This window comes from Cavia porcellus, unplaced genomic scaffold, assembly GCF_034190915.1.
Source record: "Cavia porcellus strain 051 isolate PalLab524CR breed Dunkin Hartley unplaced genomic scaffold, mCavPor4.1 scaffold_34, whole genome shotgun sequence".
NCBI lineage: Eukaryota > Metazoa > Chordata > Mammalia > Rodentia > Caviidae > Cavia > Cavia porcellus.
In genome coordinates, this window is record NW_026947517.1 from 13620849 (window position 1) to 13641599 (window position 20751).

General features: G+C 41.4%; 1 protein-coding gene across 6 annotated transcripts in view; it reads right to left on the reverse strand.

The window, feature by feature from the left end:
- LOC106025896 (zinc finger protein 709-like) overlaps positions 1 to 20751 on the reverse strand; it is a 121651-nt gene that overhangs the window by 92741 nt on the left and 8159 nt on the right. The window contains exons 2-3 of one of the 6 annotated variants that reach the window (XM_063243194.1): positions 10696 to 10795; positions 4988 to 5077 (exon numbers count right to left, since the gene is read on the reverse strand). The gene's annotated coding sequence lies outside the window, so the exon portion shown is untranslated. Of the gene's footprint in view, positions 1 to 4987; positions 5078 to 5729; positions 7330 to 10695; positions 11479 to 20751 lie in introns of those variants that run through there. The other 5 variants (XM_063243197.1, XM_063243192.1, XM_063243199.1 and 2 more) reach the window with 5 other exon arrangements.

Genomic DNA, 20751 nt, shown 5'->3' on the forward strand with positions numbered 1-20751 from the left:
TTTCATCTCAGATCAGGAACCAGACAAGGCTTGCAGCAACTTTCAACACAGTACTCCAAGATCTAGCCCTAGAATTTACTCAGTAATAAGAAATGAAGGCTTCCAAATCAGAAAGAAAGAATTAAGCACTGTTTCTGTTTCCTGAGGACACAACCTTTCATATTATCCTTTCATTTTATATCTCCACTGAAAACCTTTTAGAACAAATTCAAAAATCACATAAGGTGCAGGGTACAAGATCCACATGTCCTAAATAATTCATATCTATGTGCTTCAAACAAACTGCATCCTCAAATACAAAGAATACAATTCATTTAATAATTCATCAAAAAGAACGCTTAAGAAAAATTTAACCAAACTCACATGTTCTTTAAAATTTGTAGAAATTGATGCAAGCAGTACAATAGCACTAACAGAAGAAAACACATATCGTGATGGCGGATGGGAAGAATTCATGTTGTTATAATGTACATGCTACCCAGATCAACCAGCCCTTTCAAAGCATTCCTGTCAAAATACCACTGATATTTTCCTAGAAATCAAAAAAACAATATGAAAATTCACAAGGAAGTACACAGCCTCACAAGGAAGTGTCATCCTCTAGCCATGTAAAGAACATGAAACATAGAACCACAAAATACCTGGTTTCCAAATGATATTATAAAGTGTCAGCAGTCAAAAGCATCTTATACTGAAAGAATAGGATCACAGATGAAAATGACTAGCCCAGAGACAAACCAACTCATAGAGTCAGCAGGAATTTGGATTTGTTTCTTCATTCCATTCTTGTCCTTTCCTGTATTTTCCTTTTCTTTTTCTTTTCAGGTTATCCCTCTGTCAATCTGCCCTGAGCTGAAATCAGAGTGTGTTGCAGGCTTGTCTGGAACTCCCAGTATTCCTGCTGCCTCAGCGGCCTGACATTGCAGGTATTTTCACCATTCCTTTCTCAGCCAGTGAGGTTTTATTAACACCAGGATGAAACCACGTCTGGTGGTGTGTCTTGCAATGCTATCACTCTGGAAGGCTGAGGCAGGAACATCATGAATTCAAGGATAGACTCACCAACTTAGGAACTTATTGAGGAACTCCTCAAAAAAGGAAGACTTTTGGGGCTGGGATTTAGCTCAACAGCATAAGCGCTTGCCTTGCAAGCAGGCAGTCATGAGTTCAATCCCTGGTACCGATAAAAACAAAAAAATGACCAAAAGGAAGACTTTTAAAAGTGGAATGTAATGGAGCTAAATGCAAAAGCTCTTTATTCAATCTCCAGAAACTGAATGGAAACCCTAAACCATAACCAAAACAAAACCTTGGAAAGTAGAAGGGAAGGCAACAATGTTTTATCCTGGCCTGGCCTTCTGGAGGGCAGTGTGCCCCAAGAAGCTTTATCTTTCACATCTTGCTTGGGATTTGACCCCAATCATCAATTTCCATGAGTGATCAGAGAAAAAGAGAAAGTGCTTTGGGGATATGAAGCCTCAGTCCCCCAGCAGAAGGCATTTGGAATAATCTTCTGAAGTGCATGCTGACCACAGTTAAAGTTAAAAAGCAGTGACTACCAATATTGTTAATTGGATTTTGAGTCGTACTCATTGTGAAAGAAACAGCAGATTAGGAAGGTGGTAGATAGCTTAACTAGATGGATTCTTTCTACAAAGTCTAAAGATCAAAGTCAAATATTTTATTCCATGAGTATGTAAAATTGTTTGCCAATTGCCGACTCAGAATAATGTACACCTGTAATCCCAGCCCTCTGACAGCGTGAAGAAGGATGATGAAGGGTTTAAACCTAGCAAGGGAAACTCAGAAAACTGTTGAGACTATGTCTTAAAATGTTTAAAAGTAAAATTTTACAAATGTATGAAATTATTGATCATTAAGTAATCCTAGAAATCACTGTGCAAGGTACATTAACCACTCTTATTCTACAATTATTTTTATTTTCCATATACTTAAAAGAGTATCTTTTATATGATCCTTATTATTATTTCAAAAAAAATAGCAATCCCTTGATCAACTTCTGATTCTAAATATAAATTTAGGAGAGGAAAAAAAGCAATGATCACATTATCTTCACACTGAGCTACACAAATCCTAAGAAAGTATATTCAGTAGCATATCTGCAGTCATCTCTGTAAAATATTAAAAATTGAAACAATACAAACCTGGCAGCACATCAATGTTTACATGATGGTAAACCTTATGCCAAGTGTGCTGACTAAAGTACATTTGCAAGAAAAACTCACATATGTTTTTATTCTGAATTCACAGGTTATATTTGACTTTGTATTTTTAAACTTTTTAATTTTTCTCTTCTTTTATTTCTTTCTTTCTTTTACTCTTTCATTCTTTTTTTGAGATTGGGTTCTGCTATACATTTGAAGCTGGCCTTGATCTTCCCTTTTAGCCCCAGATGACCTCAAAATTACAACAATCCCCCTGCCTCAACCTCTGAGAACTGAAATGACAGGTGTGTACCAACATCACAGACTGTGTTTTCCTTTTAAAATTTTTCTCCAAAAAAACTTACTCAGAGTTATGTGATATTCTTATATTTTCTCAGATTGAATATACAAAATCAAATCAGAAACCACAGAAAATACAGTTTCAAAATCCTCAGCAACATATAACATAATGTAACATAATATAACATAGCACAGTATACCATAATAAAACAAAATGAAAAGCAACCACCTAACTCTGCTTTAAACAACTGCTTCCAAAGATACTTTAAGAATTTCTAGTTAGCCATAAACTAGTAATATAATCCATTAATTTCACATTTAAGTTGTTTTTCTTTAAAATGAAAGACTGCATCCACTCAAGCACATGTATAAGATTGGCTGTGGCAGCTTGCTTTCAAGGGTTGAGACAGAAACAGAAGAAATGGACATCGGCAGATGAGTGAGGGGTGCATGAACAAGTGAAAGCTGGTTTTGTTCAGCCCCGCAATGGCATGTGGTGGCAGCACACTGGGGGCCCAGAATGGAGACACTGCTTGAAGGAGACCAACCAGACAGTATTTTGCCTGATCAGCCTCAGGGCCATCACCTCTAGGAAAGGCAAACTACCCAGGAGGGACACAAAGCCCATGGTCTTTTTGGGAATGGAGGAGTGGAAGTGATATCAGTGGCTATGAGACAAGTTCCCCAGGAGTGATGTGCATGTGTCCTTCCTCAGCAGGGGGTGATGATGTCCATGGCCTTGGAAAGCCTCCCCTTGCAATCACCACCTGCTCTCCCCTCCACAGGATGTCAGAGTATGGAACTACAGTGTGTGGCTGAGTTAAATATCTAAGGATGAATAATTAATCACTCATAGGCCCATGAGAGTAAAACTTCTTAGGAATCCTCATCCCCTGGACAGGAGGAGGTTATAACATGAAACATTCACATACTTCAAAGAAAATTATTATGGTTATTCTGGGAACATCTCCATACTCCCTAATGGATTTGAAATGAAACTAACATAAGCCAAGGAAAGAAACTCATCAAAAAATTTGACAGATCTCTAAGTGAAGCCTAATTCTCAATGAAAAAAAAAAACTTTTTGGATGGAAACGTGTACTTGGTTCCCAGCCTGCCACTTCTGAAGCATCTACATGTTTGTTGTATGAAATATTTCAAAGTGAACAAAAGTATAAAACCACATTCTGTTTTCTAGTTTTTCACTTGCCATTTCTAAGGAACACAAATTTGTTCCACAATAAAAAGAAAGGAGGCATCAGAGGGGGCAGCCCAGCTATGGACCCCAGCACATGACACAACTTCCTTGGCAACAGGTCTAAACAGAACTTTGAAGATTCTGGTCACCAGGCAACTTTGTCTGGTGGCAGTTGACCTTCACCAGCACTTGGCTCATGAGAGTAACCAGTGAATATGCTGTGCTGCTTTCTGTGGCTTTGAAGCCCCAGCCTCTTGACCCTGCATGGGAAAACCACATGGGAATGAGTAAAAGGATGGTTCACTGGGCCAAGATGTTTCAGGAAGCTCACCAGGAACTGCCTAAAATCAAGGGCAGCACAGGGCAGGACCCAAGAGCCCCAACTCCCAAGACACCAGAAACAAGAGGGAGCCCAGGACATGTGTCCCTAGGCTCAGCCACCAGCCACTCAGAGACACCAACTAGAGGACAGCACATTAAGGCATGGCCACCTCTGTGAATTCTTCTAAACAATTCCCATCCTAAATCATCAGTGTAAGTGCTCTGAGGACAGGCAGTGAGGGCAGATGCTCTGGGGCAGGGGCAGGTGTTGAGAAGTGTGAGCCTGAGCTCCTGTCATGTTCCTACCCAGGACAGGGCTGGCAGGAGGAGAAGGGCAGCACTGATGCTTATTCAGAGCCTCCAGAGTCATCTCCTGTCCTCCTGGGTAGAAGTCTGGGAAAGAGCTGTTAGTCTTTGCAGAACATAAAGTTATCTGGGTTCACAAAATGAAACCTGTGGTGTCTCAGAGTCTCAGGCTTCCTGTTGGCTCCTGGGCACTGCCCCAACCATGCTGCACACAGGACATTGGCATGGAGGTGGACCCTGGGCCCTGTGTGCCACATCCCTGCTCCAGAGATGGGACCCACAATAATAGGAGGTATTGGCTCCAGTGCAGAGTATGTGAGCACAAGGGAATGTATGGAAGCCCACTCACGACTAAGAGGAACTTTGGGTCTGATTAACCCTTCCAACACTTCTATCCAGGGCTTGTCAAACACTGGGCCCATGGTCTTGCTCCAAAGGAATCTGGACTGCAAGTGCTCAACTACCATATCCTCTCTACTAAGCCTCTACCTTATCACAGGCAAGGTCACTGAATGCATATTGATGGAAGAGGAGAAAGGGAACAAACACAAAATCGTTTCATTTCTTGTCATGAATGAATTCTGCCATTATACCTCATTTTCTCTACTGGGCCTGGTGTCCAAGGACCATTAGCAAGGTGTCTTCCTCCACTGTCCCCAGCTCTTACACAGCACCACCTCACCAGATGTGTGCTCACCTCAAATGTCAGTCCACTCTGTCCAATTCTCTGGCACTTGTCTCATGGGATTTTTCCTGCACTGCAGGTCCTTTTGCAGGAGCCTCTGGGCTAAATGAGCACAAGAAGAGAGAAGTGAGCACAGTGGCTCAGCCTTCCATGGCTATAGAAGAGGAACTTAATTCCTTCCTGGGGACTTTTCATCAGAATCTTGGGAAATTCTGCGGTGCCTCATTAATGGACCAGGACATCCAGAATGAGCCTCCTTTTCTCATCTCTAAAATGGGGGGGGGGGCACCTTAGGACTCATAGGTTTTGTTCATACATAGACTTCCATTCAACCTCTCTATTGAGGTGATCTGAGCATGCTAGTATTTCTAAATTTCCCTTGTGAAATGTAAGTTTTAATAAGAGAATCCCTTTTCTGCAGGGGCCCTCCTGTGAGCCCATTACCACTAGCCTCTGTGGACTAATTGGAGTGTGGGCTTTGCTTCAGCCCCAAAACCTCCTGAGAAGCCACATGCAGGACACCAATTCCATATCCACCTACAGTCTCACCACATTCTCAGAAGTCAGGCAGCAGAGAGACTGGTAGAGGTCTGTACAGGAAGCACAGTGCAGGCTGATGGGCCTCACAGCCTGAAGAAGCCTAAGGAGCCGGCCTTCTGGATAGATATCCAAGGGACAGCCTCTACTCCTTGGACTTCTCCAGGGCTAAACTCTCTACCCTATAGGCATCAAAGCTGAGAAGGGGAGTTCTTACCTAAGCAGCCCAGTGGGAATTGGTCACCTGTGGATTCAGGTCCTGGCCCTATGCAAGGGCCTCATTCAACCCTAGTTTACAGTGCCAAACAGGTCGGGAATGAGTGGATTGAGAGCTTAGGGTCACTGAGGATGAAATGGGGGCTCTATGCCAAGCAGTTAGCTGTGGCCTTGGCCCCATGAAGACCTGCTGTAGAGGCTGTGGTAATTCTGATGGATGATCTTCCATCCCACCCAGTGACCAACACTTGGTGGATGCAGTTCTGTTCATCAGAAAGGAGATCAGAGAGTCACACCGTGACAGGAAATCTTGAGAATGGCAAATTGTCCATGGCTGTCAGACAGATAGGAAGAGCAGATAGGTGTTACCATCCCACAATCATATATGAAGACACACTGTGTGCAAGCACGTTTCTGGATATTAACCAAGATTCTGTAAGCAGAGTCAGTGGAACCACTGCCCTTTTGAGTTTCGATGTTTGTGGGAGGCCACAGAGTAACCCTTGGCAGCAGAACAGACATTGCTCACCTCAAAGCCATTGTTCCAGTCTCCAGGCCTCCCTAGTTGTGTGTACAAACTATGCACAAGGAGTTATACAGGGGCAAAGAGAACTGGGCAATGCATCACTGCCTGAGCTAGAGACTGCAGAGATGCAGGACAGACACTGATTGATCCTTCACTTCTCAGATATTCATGGAGTGGCAGCCCTGAGCCTTTGAGTGCAAAGACAGGGCAGATTGCAGTCTCTACCTTCTCCAAGCTGACTTTCACTGGGGAGGGGCAGGGAGATACTGTGGCAGGATTCCCTGAAGAATGTAGATATTTGATAAAACTAAGCAAGGTCTCTCTCCCAATGAGACTTCTTTCAGCCATTAAGGGCCCCTTGGGCCCTCACTATCCAATTGTGGGTGGGTGAGGATGGGGCTGGACATTGTATCAAATGGGCAGGGTTCCATGACCCCTCTCTACAAGTGAGATGTACAGGCATTGTGGGAGTAAAGCCCAGGTCTCTCACTCTGCTGGTTCCCTGTCTGCCCCAGTTCTTTTCTGTGCTTGAGGCCACATTGGAAGTATATGCCCATCTGGATCCCCAGGCTGAGCTTCTCCTGGACTAGCTGGAGCCCCAGAGACTGAGCCACAGGGTAACTATCCCTGGAGTGTAGGATGTAGGGTTGTGGGGAGGTGATGGCCTTGGAACTCAGCAAAGTACCCTGCTGGGTGACCCAGGAGTATGACACACTCAGCAGTCGGTGTGGGGATGCAGTCAGGAGGCTTTCCTTGGACTGTGTTGGTGCACAAGGCTGCCTCTGACAGGCAGTGGGAAGGTTTTGCCCAGGAAGTCCATGGAAAGTTGGCAATCTTTTCATTTCCTGCAACTACAGGGCCAGGCTCATGCCATGCAGAAATTGCACCTGCAGACCTTGTGCCAGCTCTACCTGCAGCTCTCTAATCAGCTGTGATCCCAGAGCAAGAGCCAAAACCTGGACTCCTTTGTCCAGCAGCTGAAGTTCTGAGCCTCCTGATGGCTGCACTCAGGAGTCATCTGTCAAGCTCTAACTGCAGGCAGCTCTTGACCCACACCTGCCATTCCCCTCTCTTCCGGATTTACTTACTATTGTTTTTACAGCTACACTTATTTACCAGAGATGCATTAGTGATAGAACAAATATAGGTAAAATTTAAGATTTTAGGGTTGTTTAAAATAATCAGCTTGCTGACATTCATTGCATTCTCAATGTTGAGCAAATTTCCCCAAGTCCACTTCCAGAATATATTCTTCAAATATTTACACAATGGTGTTTTCTTTTCTTTCCCCTCTTGCCCCATCCCAGCCACCACTGATTGTATATCCTCATACTTAACCTATATTACATTTCCCACATCAGTGCCATAAAGTTTTCTTTGGCCAGGAATGTTGGTAGTGACTATCTTGGGTTAGAGTTAGGTTTAGAGGTAGGTTAGACTTAGGGTTAGGGTTGGGCTAAGCTCCCAATTATTGCATCATTATCCAATGTATTTGTCATAAAGAAAGGACAATCAAGACAAAGCAGTGCCTTATGCTGGCAATATCTTGGCCCTGAGCTGTGTGCTGAATGCACAAAACATTAAGAGCAGTCACTGGTGGTTGGATTGTACCACTGTGCAAAATATAGGGCCCAATATGCACTCTGTGCACCACATGTGCCCTGGTCCTAACACCAACATAATCAGTATACACTGTAAATATGTAGTAAGAAAAAATATACAGTTATCTGTAAACAAAACACAAAGCAAGAAAATCCACTTCTGACATGTGGGGAAAAAAAGAGCTACTAATGAAAAAGCTCACACAGGAAATACACGCTCTCCTTGGCCAGCAATGTTTCCTTTGTGCAAATGCAAATCTGTAGAACAAAGCATCTGCTGTCCTCAGTCTACGTCCTTGCTAATGGAATTTTTGTGGCTAATCCTCCTATCATAGGAACATGCACTTTTATACTTTTCTCTATGCACAACCTAATAGAGACACATAGAGGACTCACTGTGTGCTGGGTACCAGAGCTCTCCAGATGCAGATCACACTTGAGGAGACAATGAAACTCACACTGCCAATAGCTGGTGATGACAAAGTCACGGAAAGAAGGTGAAAACCAAACACAGGCAAATCAGGAACACTCAGTCTGGCTCCTAAGTCCTGTATTTGTAACTCTGCTTAGACCCCTAATTTCTATCAAAGAGATCAAAACTGCTGTCTCCTCTCTGGACTCAGGATGCAGGCTCAGAAGTGGGTCTAACAGTGACAGCTGGAGGTGCCCTGGCCCCTCTGTACAGCTGTCTTGGAGAAAGACTCTTGTCTTCCTCCACCTTCCTCCCTTGCCTCTCTCACTACATTTTGAAGGCTGAGCTGCTGCCCGGCAGTCTGGGTGGAAATGCTCAGCAGGGCCTTCAACATAGTTTTATCAGCATAGTTTTATATGTGACATACTGTGTCACATACACACAGCTTTCCAGTAAATGGTCTTGAGATAGAAAGATGTAGTAAAATGTGACAGCTAACTGGAATGAACCATGCTTTATACACAAAGGCCCCATATCACTGTGGAGGGAGAGGAAATATATTAGGTTCTTGCCCCATTCTGTGGCCACTCAAAACTCAGCTGCCCCATTGCTGATCACACTGATTCCTGCCCCAACACACCACACTAGGCTAAATCCTCACCGACACCAAGACCAGAAAACTAGGTGTTTGCTTCTGGAGCCAATAGGCAGGAAAGTGGGAACACAGTGGTGCCTGGCAACTAGATGGCCAGACAGAAAAAAGAGATGACAGTGGCCATGACCATCTTACCTGAGGGTCAGTCACTGATACAGAGGCATATTATGCACAGGTGAGGCTTGGGCCAACTCCTTTCCAGGTACTCTCCACTCTTGAAGGACCCAGAGACATACAAATAGCAGGGTGATGACACTGTCATGCCTTTATAACACAGTCATTTGGTTTGGGACAGAACAGAGATGGATGGTAACAGTTGGGAAGAATTTATCCCCAGACACTGTTGTGCTGGGACACCCTTATTTCCCTTCCTTCCAATGTGTGGTCCAGATCTCAGGGCCCTGCTTCTATTTTTGGTGCACATAGCCTTTGTTCCCTAGCCAGATCCAATTCTGCCCATCCCACAGGAGCCATTTCAAATTTACTGTTTCTACTTGGGTTGTGCCAGACAGAAGCATCTGCATTTGTCTCCCCACATATCCAGATATTCATGCATCACATGGTAAACCACAGATTAAGTCAGCTCCTTAGATGCTCCACAGATAGGGATTTCCAGACTGACCTTGAGACCTCAATTCTGAGCACCATGTTCTGAGCAGAACTTCTAGAGCTGGGAGCTAAAATTAGGGGCTCTTCAGTCATAAGCCCTGGACCAAGTGCAACACAGGCTGGACCCAGTTTGTCCTATGTGATAAACAATCAGCCATACTTGTGGGAACAGGATTCTCTCTCAGACAGAATGGGATGAGAGGGGCACAAAACAGCCCCTCCCTAGGCCAGCCAGCTTTGTACTTTTAGGAGGAGAATGGAATATAGCAGGAGGAAGGAGGGGAGCCTGAGGAATGAGGGAATGGAAGATGGAATAACAGTAGAAAAAGGCCCTGAGTTACTCATTGAGGGACACCTGATTTTGTTACCTACCATACCTTTTTTTTTCATTTGTTTATCAGTACCAGGTATCGAACTCAGGACCACACACTTGCAAGGCAGGCGCTTATGCCGCTGAGCTAAATCCCCAGCCTCCACCCACCATACCTTCACCCACCAGCAGACAACAGTGACACTTGACTTTGGGCAGCAACACATACACTGCCTCCTCCTGTGATTCCATTCAAAGGTCCAGGGAAGATTGGAGTGGGCAGTGGGGGCCTTGTGTAGACAAAGGTTTGTAGGGGAATGACAAAGACAGTGTAAGAGGATGTCCTGGGCATGTGGTAGTGGTACACACTCTGTGTTGCTCAACGTGGCTACTTGACACAGCCAGGGTCCAAATGCCTCCCTGACCCAACACCCTCAGGCATGGATCTCCATAGCTCATTCAAGAGTGCCATCCCAATATCCTGAAAGACACTGGGGTCCACACACATCAGAGAAGGGCTGCCCAAATCTATGGGCACCATAGCACCTGCTCCTGCCCTTGATTTGTGCTCTCCCTCATGGCATTCAACTACAACATGATGCCACATGTTAAGAACATGGCTTGAAGAATACTTGGAGGGAGTCATGTTCAGCAGGGTTTGTGCTGGGGAAGGGATCTCCCTGCCAGCATTAGTGCTGTGCTTGGTTTTAACACATCATGACACATAGGAAAAGTGAGTCCCCATGGGTTCAGGGATCAAGGGAAGCTAAGATATGCTGCTAAGTAGCTCCACTCTGTGAGAGTGGGGCCAACAGAAACTATTGTCCTCAGCCTCCAGCCTGGGACTGACTCACCTCAGACCATCGTCCAGGCAGTCTGTTCAAGAACTACATGTCTGCTGCTTGGGGAGCTGCGTTCCAGGTCCACGTCAGAACATTTGAGACCTTTCATGCCCTGTGGGGTACAGAAGAGGAATGGAAGTGGGGAAAATGTCCATCACAGGGATTAGGAAGTGATCACCATGGCACAGGTATATAACTTGTTGTCCTTTCTAAAGCTGTACCCCAACAGAGATTTTGGCTTTAGGATATGATGCATGGCTTGGAACAAGGCACAGAGACTTTAGTTTTGTGGGGCATTAAAGTGCCCTGTGTCTGCAGCATGAAATTTTCTCAGAGATAGGGAAGGTGAATTGGTATTTTAGTGGGTAAGATCCCCAGAGAGAAGAAACCACATGGAGCCAACATTAGCAACAGCAGTAAACAAGCGTCTATATTATCCAGCCTGTATATATCAGCCGCCATCAAGCATTACATTCTTGCATAGTGTCACAAGCCTGAGCACATCCATGGCTGTCTATGTTAACTCATGCTTATATAACTATGTCCATGGTGTGCACATGCTAATCGGTTGGGTCAGATCCCATAGGTCCTCATACCTTTTGGTGTTGAAGCAGTGTGCAGTGGTTTCTCACATTCCACCACCTCAAATATCAGGGAAAATGTGTTTATTGTAAGTGACCTATAGGGTGGACTCATGCACACAAAGAGCATGACAACAATAAATGTAAAGAATAATACCACTAATCATGCCACAGTGCAGCTTATGGCCACCCAGAGCCAGGTGGATCCCAAGGATTCCCACCACTGCATGAGTAGGTCCTGTTGCAAGGCATCAAGGACACAAAACTCCATGTCCATTTCTTTTAAATTTTTTTTTAAATTTAAAGATAGAAAATAAAATTAAAAGAAACAAAATACAAAAAAGCAAAGAAGTGTAGAATATAGAATTCAAAAAATTAACTCCTAAAATTACTAGTTGATACATTACATATTCTCATCTTAAAAACAGTTGTTAAAGTTACAAAACAAAGCATAAAAAGTCACTAAATACTGAAACATTGATGGGCAAACCCTTCCTTTCAGTGATCTAACAGAAATTTAGTAATATGGTCATCTATCTTTCATACTATACATATCATTATATCATTTAGAGCCCGTTTCTTTGCTTTTGCTTTTACAATATATACTATACTTTTTTGGATCCCAATTCTTTGTCAGTTTTTTATTATTTTTTACACTAGAGACACAATGAGACAGGATATTCTTAAGTTACTTTCATTTACTTATAAAGGCCTCAAATCATCCTTTTCTATAGCTGAGTAGTATTCCATTGTGAAAAAATACAATTTTTTCATCCACTTGTGGTTGACAGCATTTTGTTGTTTCCAAGATTTAGCTATCACAACTGTGTTGCACGTATCATTGCACATATATCACTGTGAATTTTTTTTTCAAATTTCTGGGAAAATACCCAGAAGGGGAATAGCTGGATTGAATGGAACATCCAATCTTAAGTTTTTTGAGGAATTTCCACACTAATTTGCACAGTGCTTTTATCAGTCTGCATTCCCACCAACAGAGGACAAGTGTTCCTTTTTCCTTTCATGCTGCCAAAATTTGTTTCAGATTATTTCTTGATGTCAGTCATTCTTTCCAGAGTAAGATGAAATCTTAGTGCTGTCTTAATTTGCATTTGTTAAATCACCAATGATGGTGAACATTTCTTTATGCATTCATTTGCCATTTGTATATCTTCATCTGAGAACTGTGTACTTACCTCTGATGCCCATTTTTGGAAACGATCTTTGAATTTGAGGGCTTGACATTTTTCAATTTTTTATATGTTCTGCATACAAGTCCTTTGTCATCTATCCAGATTCTTTCTGACTCTGTGAGGGTTTTTTGACTTTATTTGATTTCTGTTTACGTACAAAAATTTTTTAGTAATATGAGATCCCAGTTGTTGATTCTTTGAAGTATTTTCCATGTGGTTGTGTTTTATTAATGAATTCTCTGCCTATTCCTATGTCTCCAAAATTTCTATCTACCATATCTTCCAGTAGATTTTTGTTTCTTTTTCAATATTCAGATACTTGAACCACTTTGACTTTAGTTTAGTGTATGGTGATAGGTATGGGTCTAGTTTCAGTCTTTAGCATGTAATGTCAATTTTTCTAACACCATTTTTTAAAGAGGCTATCCTTTTCCAGTGAACATTTTTAGCCCCTTTGACAAATTTAAGGTGGCTCTGTATCTTTGTAGTAGTGTTTTCATCTTCTAATCGGTTCTATTGATCCTCAGGTCTATTTCTTTGCCAGTACCATGCTGATTTTATTATTGTGGCTTTGTAGTATAGTTTCAAGTCAGGAATTGAGATGAGTCTTGTCTTTCTGTTGTTGCCCAGAAATGCTTTTGTTATTCTAGATTTCTTCTGTTAACAGATGAATTTCAGAATTATTTTCTCTAGATATGAAGTATGTTAATGATATTTTGATTGGGATTGCATTGAAATGTATAACAGTTTTGTAAGTATGGCCATTTTCACAATATTGGCTCTTCCTAACCAAGAGCAAGAAATATCCTTCCATTTTCCAATTTCCTCTTGAATCGCCATTTTCAGAGTTGTATAATTTTCTGCATATATGTGTTTTACAATTTTAGTTAGGTTGATTCCTAAGTATTTCATTTTTTTAGATGCTATTGTGAAAGCTTATATTTCATAATTTTTCTCTCATGGAGTGTTTTGTTTGTGTACAGGGATGTTATTGATTTGTGAGTGTTGACTTTCTATCCAGCTATGCTGCTGAATTTGTTTTTTGCCTCTAGTAGTCTTTCAATTGAGATTTTGGGGTCTTCTATGTAGAGTATCATGTTGTCGGCAAATAATGATAATTTAACTTCTTTCCCTATTTTTATTCCTTTTATTTCTCCCTCTTGTCTGATTGCTCTGGCTAATATTTCCAGAACTCTATTGACTCGGAGTGGTAGTGGACATCATTGTCTTGTTCCTGTTCTTAGTGTGAAGGCTTTCAGTTTTTGTCTATTTAGTATAACATTGGTTGTATGTTTGTAATAAATGGTCTTTAGACTTTGAGGTACATAGCGTCTATTCTGAGTTACTGTAGGGTTTTTATCATGAACAGGTGTTGTATGTTATCAATAGCTTTTTCTGCATGCATTGCAATGATTAGGCGATTTTTTATTTTTGGCTCTGTTGATGTGGTGTATCACATTCATTGATTTGTGCATATTAAACCATTCCTGCATTCCTGGAATAAATGCTACTTGGTTATGTTGTATAATCTTCTTGATGATTTGCTGCATTCTATTTGCCTATATTGTATCGAGAATCTTTGCATCATTGTTCATTAGTGAAATTAGTCTATAGTTCTGCTATTTAGTTTGATCTCTCTCTGGTTTTGTAATCAGAATGACACTTGGTTCTAAGAATGAGTTAGGGAGAACTAATTCTCTTTTAATTTCATTGAAGAATTTAAGGAGTGTTGCAGTCAGATCTCTGAAATTCTTATGGAATTCATCCCTGAATCCAGCAGGATCTGGGCTTTTATTGTTGGTAAGTTTTTAATCACATTTTTGATTAATGTAGCCGATATTTGGTTACTCAAAATTGTTATATATTTTGATTGAGCATTGGTAGTTCATATTTCTACAAATCTATTTCCTCTGTTTTGCACCGGATGTGAGTAGAGATTTTCAAGGTAGATGTTCATGATGTTTTGAATTTCCATGGGATCTACAGTAATTTTTCTCTTTTCAGTCCATATTGTGTGGATTTTTTTTTCTTGAAAAGCTTGGCTTGAGGTTTATCAATTTTATTTTCTCAAAAAAAAACAGCTCTTTGATTCATTAATTCTTTGTAAATATTTTGGTTTCAATTTCATTAAGTTCTGCTCTAATCTTTATAATTTCCACTCTTCTATGAACTTTGGGCTTGACTTGCTCTTCCTTTTCTAGAAGCTTGAGATATAGCATTAGGTTTTTTATTTGTGTTCATTCCATTTTCTTGATGTGACTACTTATTACTGTATATTTCCCACTTAGGACTGCTTTTATTGTATCCCATAGGTTGTGGTATGTTGTTTATGCATTTTCATTGTATTATAGACATTGTTTTATTTCTTCTTTAATTTCATCTGTAATCCACTGGTTGTTCAGGATTGTTATTTAATTTCCATGTATTTATGCAGGTTTTTCCGGGATTTTTGCCATTGATTTCCAATTTTAGTGCAATATGGTCCCGTAATACACATGAGAAAATTTCGTTCCATTTACATTTACTTAAAAATGTTTTATGGGATAATATATGGTCTATTTTGTAGAATATCCCATGTGCAGCTGAGAAGAATGTATGTTCTGATATGGTTGGGTGGAATACTATGTAAACATCCACTAAGTCTATCCATGCACAGGTATCATTTAGTTAGGTCACTTCTTTGCTGACTTTTTGTCTAAGTTGATCTATCTCTTTGTGACAGTGGGTTGTTAAGGTCTCCTATTACAATTGTGTTCTTGTGTGTTTAGCTTTTCATGCCCATTAGAATTTGTCTAACATAGTTGGGTCCTCCTGTATTTGGTGCATATATATTTATAATTGTTAGTTCTTCCTCTTGTAGTTATACATGTAAAAGTTTGTAGTGGCCTTCATATCTCTTTTAATCATTTTATGTTTGAACTTCACATTGTCTGCAAACTGAATAGCTACCCCTGCTCTTTCCTGGGTTCCTGGTTAATGGAAACTCATTTCCATGCTGTGACTTTTAATCTGAGTTTCTTTTTGAGTCAGATGTGTTTCTTGTATAAAACATACTCCTTGATCCTATTTGTTATTGCATTCTGTCAACCTGTTTCTTTTGATAGGTGAGTTGAGTCCATTTATATTTATGGATATCACTAATATATACTGCTTTGACTTTGCCATATTGTGTTCCTGTTGTTGGTTTCCTGCTTTTCTCCATTATTTAGTATTTTGTCCAGCCTGGTGGTTTCTTTCTGTTGTTCTGGAGATTGTGGTCATGTTTACTGCTATCTTGCATATCTTTCAGTATTCTTTCTAGGGTTGGTTTCATAGACATGAATTGATTCAGTTGTACTTTGTCATGGAAGTATCTTGTTTCTCCATTAAATCTGAATGAAATTTTTGCTGGATACGTTAGTCTGTACTGAAAATTGTTTTCTTAAAAGGCTTAAAATGCTTCACTCCAAGCTCTTCTTAACGTGAAGTTATGTGCTGAAAATTCTGCTGTGATTCTAATAGGCTTTCCTTGATACGTGAGTTGTATCTTTTCTCTAACAGCTTTCAGTATTCTGTTTTTATGCTGTATGTCTGGGATCTTAATTATTATATATCTGGGTGTAGATTTATGTTGGTTGTGACTGACTGACATTCTCCATGCCTCACTTATTTGTATATCAGACTTTTCTTACCTTTGGGAAATTTTCTGCTATTACTTTCTGTAAATAATTTAGTTATGTCATTAGTATCAACTCCTGTGTCTTCACTGATGCCAGTTACTCTTACAATGTTTCTCTTGTCATTGTCTTGGAGCTACTGAATTTTCACTTCATGTTGCTTTTTTGTTTTTAAAAGTTCAACCCTATCATGATCACTATGTGCAACTCTGTCCTCAAGGTATCCTCAGCTTCATTCAAATGTTTTTGCCAGCTTTCAGTAGTTTTTTGTCTTGGATATTTCTTTGCATTTGTTTCATGGATTCTGCTTGTTTTTTATGTTATTCATGCAAAGTTTCAATTTCCCATGTTCCTGTGTTGTTTTTTTTTTTTTGTTGTTGTTGTTGTTTTTTAGTTTATTTCTTCTCTAGCTATGTTGAGCAACTAGTTTAACAAGATTGGTATTTCTGTCTCTACATGAGACAGTCTTTTTAATTTGATTTCTGCTATAGCCTCATGGACTGGTTTCTTTACTTCAGTTGCTCTCTTTTGAGAGATTTCTGGTGTATGACTTTTAAGATCCTCTGTTTCAGTGTTGCCTGTTATTGCTCCTGATTGACTAATGTTTGAGGTTGCACTTTGCCAATTTGCTTGTCATTTTCAAAATTGGGGTACATAGTTGGTCTTTAAATCCCAACATAGTTTGGCCTTTAGGGTCCTACTGTGTGGTGGATGTTTGTGCAATTGCTGGGTAACAAAATGAAAAGAAGAGTCACTCTGAATTCCTCCTGCAGAGCCTATTTTGTGAGTCCTATATTCTTCCCAGGCTAACTAGCCTAGAAGTATTGATGTAGGTCAACTCTTACTTCCTGCTATTGCTATGTCTTCAGGTTGTTGCAGGTCACCAGATCTCCCTGTCTATAATGTTCATGTCAGCCTAGGCCCTACTGTGTCACTGGGTTTCTTATAAGCTCTTTTAATTTGCTCCATTTGGAGGAGACCTTATTGGGGCACTCCTCAACCTGTCCAATGTTCTCTGTGTGGAGAAGTTGATTCTTGACCCTCCTGTCAGGTTTGACAAGGGCTTATATTTGGAAAGAGCTTCATTTCTGCTCCTGTTAACCCACTGAAGACCTCTGTTTTAGGGGAAAACTCAATACATTGACTAGAGCCTGATGATGGCTTCTGTTTGCATGAGGGGCTCCTGAGTCTCTCATCGAGCCAGCATGGTAATCCATTATATTCCAAGGTTTTGGGAGAAAGGGTTAGAGTCAATGATCAATGGCAATACTAGGTCCAGCAGGTGGGGGAGTTCCTCCATGGGGTGGGCCTGAGTGGTTGTCCAGGGGGTCTTCGGTTGTCGGTCAGAGCAGTGGCCCATGGTGGCAGTCCAGGCATCTCAGGTGTACATCCATTTCTTGCAAGGCTTCTTGTTCCTATCTCTGTTTGTCAGTGATATAAATGCCAGATTCTACATGCAAGACGGCAGAAGTACCTTCTTGTGCTGTGGTTCACAAATCAAGGCTCATGTGGTTTTGCAAAACCAACTTTCACATTTGAGATGTTTCATCCATGAGCAACACCAAGCCTAGCAAGTGAGTTCATGGATTGGGCCCTGCATTGACAAAGGTTTCAATCTGGATGGTGAGGTCCATGATTCCTGCCCTTGGTAGCAACACTGCTACCAGATAAATCCCCCAGGCCACCTTTACAATATGGTGGCACCTGTTGAGTATTGTGGCACTTATAGAACTGTTTCACAATATTGCAGAGTGTCCAATATAATGTGTTTGATGGTGCCCTGGATATATGGGAAAACTCAGGTGGTCATTGTTGTGATAGTTATGATCATCCCTAGCTCACACAGACCTAAGAGGCTTCCACAGTAAGCCAATCAGTGGGCACCACCCTGATGAGCTTGTTGCCACCCCAAATGTTTGTATCATTTTTCAGTGATACACAGTTACACAGGTCAAGTCGTATCCACTGCACAATGGGGTGCCCCAATGCTGAATTTACCTGTTGCATAAAATGTGGGGCTGCATCCATGCTCCTTAGTTCCCTGTTACCCAACCCCAGACATTGTACATAACATGCCCCAGTCCCTGTCATGTAGTCATGTTCTACAAATCAGCACCTTGCTTGCCTGGCATCTCTGATCCCAGGCTGATATTATCAACAAGGTTATGAGAGTGTGCTTATCTGCTGACAGGGTGTCATTTGCACATTCTGTAGAACTTGTCACATATATGGAGTGCTGGCTGGAGTAAATTTGGGACACATTCTGTGGGCACAACTTTATGTTATCAGCACCATTTTCCCATAGCTATAAAACCCATGTTGGGACAATTTCACTCACATTTTGCTTCAACTGTTTCACCAAGTCTCATATTCTAGAGAGAAGCATTCCCACAAGTCTCCCTCCTTAGACTAAGGGCTCTTCCACCTCCACCTTCTGTCAAGGAGCAGGCCTATCATGAAATACTAGAGAACTCTCATAGGGACTATCCTGGTCATTGGGCCTTACCCTCAGAAGGAGGCAGTGTTCTCTGGGTCATGCAGTGTGATTTATGCAGGAGCCAGCAGTGATTCCAAGGCCTCTGTGGGGTCCAAGTGTCTACCACTTCTGAAGGCCTTCAACGTTCCCTTGGGAGTCAGATGGACTATTCCCAGTATGTACATGTCTCTTATTATTATCAGTAATCAGGTAAGTGAATACTCATCACACAAGGAGAAACCCTGCTCATGTTTTGAAGAGCAGTAAAGAGCAGACTTTGTCTTTTACATCAAAGTACAGATATTGGTGAGGAAGTGTAGGAATGAGACTCCTTCTGCCTTGCTAACGGTACATTCACTTCAGAAATCATTTTGGTAGTTAAACTAAGAGTAATACATCTGACTACCTTAACATTCTGTGCATCCAATTCTCTATGTCATAAAGAGAATTTTACAAGATAATCACATCAACATTGTTTTCCTTAAACTGAAAACTACAATGTGAATATCCAGTAAAACCTGAATGAATAAACAAACCACAGCAAGCCATGTATTGAAAGTCTGCTAAAAACATAGCAATAACCTCAGAATGACTAATTGGTGAAAAAAGGTAGAGAGGTCAAATTTTGTCTATTCATTACATACATTTGCAAAGTATGACAAGACACATGTGTGATAGAAGGCGGGTCAGTCTGTGCCTATCTGATACAAGAGAAAATATGCTGTTGTATCAAGAGTTGCTGTGTATGGATCCAGGAGACTTTGCTGGGGCTGCTACCATAGTAGCTCAGTGCACAGAGCTACATACTCAGTGAACTTGCCAATAGGGGAGAATTTGCTCTCGGGCTCTGTCAATTGTATACAGGCAGGACTCAGGAAAATAGCCTGATGTCTCCTCTTTCTGTTTTCTCTTTTCTCACTCAACATTCATCAGCTTGTCCTCAAAGAAGCTGCAGAGATAAGAGTGACTTATTTGGAGCCAGAGATTCTCCCCCCAAAAAATAACCAACAATATTGGGGAGAACAAATGAAAAGATGAGGAGGTTGGTCACAGTTATTTTGTGTGAACCTTAATAGTACCAACACACAACCTCTGCCATATCCAGTTATTTAAGACTGAGTCAGGAACTGGGGAAAGAGCTCAGGATACAACACGTGCTTACCATGCATGAGGCCCTGGGCTCAATTTCAGCACTGCTAATGAAATATAATAACACTAATAATAATAACAAGTCACAAAGCTAGGCCCATAATATAGGGAACAGCTACTCAGGATACGGCCATCACAAGATGAGGTTTCTGTGACTGAGCAGGAGCACAGGCAATAGGCCTGGTGGCACACACAGGTGTGAATACAAGAGCTATGGACATAGATATGGGGATGTATCTCCATCCATAATGCTTGCTTAGTCTGTGTGAGGTCCTGATTTGAGGCCACAGCACCAATACATAGAAGAAATTGAGATGCTTAGGAAAAATAAGGATGGCTGAATCGATGCACTTCCACCCCTCATGAAGCCACCAGGGAAACATGTCCAGGAGTTAAGTCTCATTTCTACTGTCATACAGCAGGATCTAGCATTGTGTGCACTGTATTCCACCTCCATTCTAATCCTCCCTGGATTTTACTTCTAGTTCTGTGCGCTATGTATATGTGATACTAGCCCACAGATTTTATAAATGTTATCTCACACCACTGATGATGTTCCCAGGTAGTAGATGCCAGGATGACCTCCACAGAGCATAGGAACACATTGGGAAGGTCCTGAGAGGCATGGTGTCATGTCTAGGTTTATATAGAATGTCAGGAGGACAAGTTCAATCGAAACCCCTGACTTTTGCCTCAGAGCTGAGACCCTGCCTGCACTTCTGTATTTCCTTAGCCTTGGAAAAGCATAGCATCCTGCCAAGGATTCATCACTTGGGTGAAGAAGTTGTTGTTTATTGTGAAGGACAATGGAGATTCATTCTGTGGGCTTCCATGTTATCCTGACCAAGAATCTCTGCGAGATATCATGGAACCAGGTCCACACAGAAATCATGGAGGGAGCGAGTGGGTACGTTTAATCATCAATTTACTAGGCTCTGATAGATGTAATGACCAGATTCAACACAAACACTGTTGTCTTGTGCTTCAATGTTGTGCAGGCCACACAGTCACCC